This window comes from Saccopteryx leptura, chromosome 9 (assembly GCF_036850995.1).
Source record: "Saccopteryx leptura isolate mSacLep1 chromosome 9, mSacLep1_pri_phased_curated, whole genome shotgun sequence".
NCBI lineage: Eukaryota > Metazoa > Chordata > Mammalia > Chiroptera > Emballonuridae > Saccopteryx > Saccopteryx leptura.
In genome coordinates, this window is record NC_089511.1 from 86,789,511 (window position 1) to 86,793,960 (window position 4,450).

Here is a 4,450-nt window from a genome sequence, read left to right on the forward strand (position 1 = left end):
CCTTCCTTCCTTCTTGTTTCTTTCTTTCTTTCTTTCTTTCTTTCTTTCTTTCTTTCTTTCTTTCTTTCTTTCTTTCTTTCTTTCTTTCTTCTTTCTCTTTTTTTTCTTGCCTGCTTGCCTACCTGCCTGTTCATTTACTTTGCTCTTCCACTATTTCCATAGCATTCTCTATTACTTGACTAAAGCATAACTGCTTATTTGCATTATTATTCTTTTCCCAAACAGGGGGGAGAGCATTGCTTTGGAATCAGATGAACCTGTGCTCGAATCTCACACCTACTACTTAGCTATTTGAGCTAGTTACATAATTTCTTTGAGCTTCATTGTCTTCTCTGTAAAATGGAGACAGTGCTTCTTGCCATAAAGGATTGTTGTAAGGTTCGAATAATGTGTTCCAAGCACATTGCCCAGTACTTAGAACATCATGGACTCAGTAAAAGTTTATGTTCTGACCTTTCATCTGATCAGATGCCAGGTCCAGACTCTTTTAAAGACAAGGCCACTCTGGGGACAAGGGGAAAGAAGATGGAAGCTTTGGGAAGCCATGAATTTCTCTCAGAATATCTCAGACTTTTTATTACTAGCTCTTCCCTTCAAGAGCCCAGGCAGAGGTAGCTCAATACTTTGCAACTCTGGCACTAAGAAGACTAAGGAACTCCCAGAGCTGTGGGCTGCTGGGGGCTCCCTGGACAGTGGGGTTCATTTTTTCCAGGGAAGGGTGTTTTCTCCTAGAAATAGAGAAATATGAATGCTGCTAGAGATGTCAGGGTGTGGGGACTGGCAGCTCAGGCCAGACCTTGGAGGAGATGGGCCTCATGGGGCTGTCGGGGTTCAGTCTGCACTCTCAGAATACTGTTGGGCTCCAAGAGGCAGCCAGTCTTCAGACTCACTCACAGTAACCAAACTCACCAAAGACTAATGTGTGAACCAGGTGCAAAGTACTTTGTGTTGTGGTGGATACCGTCTCTACCTAGGTCAGGTAGAGCAGCTAGGTCTCAACATTATAATCCTCAGAACCAGCATTTATTGATGTCCACTGTGTACTGAGTACAAACATTCTCATGATGTTAGGTTGGCTTTCCTCCAAAGCAAGGCCCCAGACCACAGTTTGAATGAAGTTAGATTATTTTGAGACATGATGCCAGGAAATGGGAGTGGGGGAGGAGGGAAGCTGGGAAAAGTAAAATAGGGAAGAAAGGAAGGTGACCCAGGGGTATTATTGAGCTGATTACTGTTGCAGGCCACTGGGGCTTAATCCCACTGGAGACCCTTTGAATAAAATGTGCATCAGAAGCATCTGTAAAACATAGAAATATTCATTGCCTAATTTCTGTCCATCATTGTTTATAGGTTATGCTAGGGGTGAATATTCCTAACTTCTAGGTCAGTGCATATGATAGAATGGCAGAGTGGGCTCCTGCAGACCTCAAACAGGGAGGGGCACTGGAGCCCCAGGCAGAATGCAAGGGATACATGAGGGGAGCTGGGCCAGGTGCTCTGAAGTGACCTCTCTGTGCTGCCAATTGTAGCAGCAATAGCCAGACCCAATCATTGATCTGAGAGGACGTGAGACAAGGCACATGATATGTCTAACAGAACCTCTAATCTTTATAGCAGCACTGCAGAATAGAAAATACTAATGTCACTTCATTGATGGAGTAACTGAATCTTAGAGAAGTGAAGTAACTCTCTTATGCTCATGCAGCTCCAAATAGCAGGGCCAGAATTTTTTTTCTTCTTTTTCCAAGTGAGAGGAGGGGAGATAGAGAGACAGACTCCTGCATGCTCCCTAATCAGGATCCACTTGGAAAACCCTGTATGAGGCTGATTCTCTGCCCATCTAGGGCCATGCTCACAGCTGAGCTATTTTTAGCACCTGAGGCAGAGGCTCCATGGAGCCATCATCAGTGCCTGGGCCCATTGTAGTCAAATCAATTGAGCCATGGCTGAGGGATGGGAGGAGAGAGAGAGAGAGAGAGAAAGAGAGAGAAGAGGGAGGAGTGGAGAAGCAAATGGTTGCTTTTCCTGTGTGCCTTGACCAGGAATCAAACCTGGGACATCCACATACTGGGACAACCACTAAGCCAGTTGGCCAGGGCCAAGGGTCAGAATTCAAATGTAGGCTTGTGTTAATTTAAAGCATGTGTCAGGCTTCTCTGCAAAGATGCTGGATTAGACACCTGCCATTTGTCCCTCTAAATTCTCTATACGTCCTTCTCTGCCCCAGGAAGATGACCTATGGAAATCACATCAATGTGCTCTCTTTCCCACTAGCTTCTGGTTGGGGAAGTATAATAGGGAGCCACCAGCAAGTGGTCAGAGAGAGGTAGGAAGGTGAGAGCAGGGTAGTTATTTCTTTAGATTCCTCCCTTTAGGGTTGTCTGAGAGTGGCTATGTCCCCAGGTGCAAGATCACAGTCCTTCTCAAGATGTGTGTTCACACTTTTCTTCCTGATTCTCATGAGTGTCCCCTTTCCTTGCTTCATCAATCCTGGGAGGGGGCAGTGTTATTAGCCACCAGAGATTTCCTTATACTTTGCCCACACCTCTTCGAATTGTCCCTGAGTATCCTGTGTCATGCTGGTGGGACCTTGATTTTTGTAGCTGCCTCTCAGAAGTGAGGGGAAAAGTTCCAAGTCATATCATAGGTGGTATCTCACTCTGTCTACCTCGGTGTCACTTACTCACAGTAGAGAACACTCTCTTTAGTGACCAAATATGCTTCCTGGACTAAGTCTACTCTCTGTTCACTGGATGGCTCTGAGAAACATCATTGTAAGGTTTCTTCTTATCAAAGTTACATGCAGACAAACTTTGTTCCATGAACACAATTTCTCACAGATAGATAATAATTTAATAATAGCTTAACCTTCAGTAATGTTTTGCTTTGATGTCCAGACCCATTTCTGCCTTCTTTAGTCAGGGTGACTGTGTTTGGAGGTATTCTGGCATGTGGCTGATCTCTTTAGTTCTGGATGGGTTATACTTCTTTTCCTCCTTGGAGTCCAGATTATCTTTCCTTCAGTAGCTAGGACTTGGCTGGGAGGAGGAGACGTATGCCTCTGCCTCCTCAGCAAACTCTAGCTCCACTTGTACACCTCTGAACACCTCTAGGTATTCAACAATTCCTGCATTCATTTTGAATAATGAAAAAGACCAGCTTTGGGTTTGAACAAACATGTTTTTATTCAAGGTTTAAACATTTCTTTTATGGCTCCCCTGCTGGGCCTCTGATTGTTTCCCTTTCCTCAGAACATGAATTATTATTTATTAAACATAATAATAATAATAAAGTGGTGGTAGAATCTCTTAGCTGGCATTTGTTCAGATTCCAATTTAATCTTTCCCCAGCCTCACTTTATTACAACTCTATTCGCTTGTGTATTTCATAACCAGCATGTGCCATGGTGAACGAAGTCAAGCTTCAGAATAATATGTCAGAAAGATGATTATTCATAGAACATACAGTACCTCTGATCTATAATTTAAGAAACTACTGGCTCAAAATAAAAAAATAAAATAATGGTAAGAACCTTGACTCATTTCATAGATCCCAGGAGCTTTGAAGAAACAAAGGCTGCCTTCCTGAGCCAAGGGGCCTTTCTCTATGAATATCAGGGCAGGGGTTGATGTTTCCTGACCTTTTTGAGGAGTGATAAGGGCTATTCTAGACCACTGAAAGTCTAACAGAAGCATGAACCTTAAATCCTTTTTTTCACCCCCAAAAACATTGTGCTTAGGATGATGGACTCGGTCTCTTAGCAATATGACCTCAACATTTTCAACTACAAAGTGGGAGTGACAATAGCACATCCTACAGCTGTTGTGCAGATTAGAAAACATGACATTCTCCAAGTGATTAGCAGTGTACAGCACAGAGTTGGTGCTCAATGCATGGTAGCTGTTCCCATTATTGTGCAGGGGTCACACTCTGTGTAACCTCAACAGTTGGCAGGATCATGATTATCTCAAAGGCCTTGGATCAGGACTGAAGATGATCAACTTGATGCTGTGTAGAATGTGGATCTAGGTGAACACAAAGACTCAGAAGTGGAAGACAATGTCATAGAAATGGTCTTTGGTTGTAACAAGAGAAAGACACATCTTATAGTTTTGGGGTTGGAAGCAGCTCCTCGAGAACTTGCTCAAGTTATGTAAAAATAGATGGTTGCTGATCAGGATCCAAGATGGCAGCAGCTTATGTGGAAGATACACTCACCTCCTCCCAGGGCCAAACTGAAATTAGAACTAAAATATTGAGCAATCAACTTGAATAACCAATTGAACATTAGGTGAACAGCCTTATAACCAAGGATTTACAAAAGAAGCCATATCAAGACTAGTAGGAAGGACATAAAAGTGAAAAGGGCTGGCCTTGCTCCCACAGGTGACAGCTACTGGAGGGCTATCTCAGCTGCAACAGTTCCCCATGTGGAGCATGGGGTTTCAAC